Raw genomic sequence first — 360 nt, 5'->3', positions numbered from 1 at the left:
GGCCTTAGAAAGCATCACTACGAACAAAGCTAGTGGAGGTGATGGAATTCCAGTTGAGCTATTTCAAATCCTGAAAGATGATGCTGTGAAAGTGCTGCACTCAATATGCCAGCAAATTTGGAAAACTCAGCAGTAGCCACAGGACTGGAAAAAGTCAGTTTTCATTCCAATCCCAAAGAAAGGCAATGCCAAAGAGTGCTCAAACTACCACACAATTGCACTCATCTTACACGCTAGTAAAGTAATGCTTAAAATTCTCCAAACCAGGCTCCAATTCAGCAGTACATGAACCATGAGAGTTGGACTGTGAAGAAAGCTGAGCGCCAAAGAATTGATGCTTTTGAACTGTGGTGTTGGAGA

The 360-nt window shown here is 42.5% G+C and overlaps 1 protein-coding gene and 1 pseudogene across 1 annotated transcript in view; both read left to right on the top strand.

Moving 5' to 3' along the window:
- Positions 1 to 360, top strand: part of LOC104999631 (EGF-like module-containing mucin-like hormone receptor-like 2) — a 317660-nt gene that overhangs the window by 195025 nt on the left and 122275 nt on the right.
- Positions 1 to 360, top strand: part of LOC104999630 — a 3469-nt pseudogene that overhangs the window by 2067 nt on the left and 1042 nt on the right.

The sequence above is a fragment of the Bison bison genome, unplaced genomic scaffold (assembly GCF_000754665.1).
Source record: "Bison bison bison isolate TAMUID 2011002044 unplaced genomic scaffold, Bison_UMD1.0 scf7180017864358, whole genome shotgun sequence".
Classification (NCBI taxonomy): Eukaryota; Metazoa; Chordata; class Mammalia; order Artiodactyla; family Bovidae; genus Bison; species Bison bison.
Note: the sequence above shows the minus strand (reverse complement) of the source record. Positions and strands in the feature narration are given on the sequence as shown.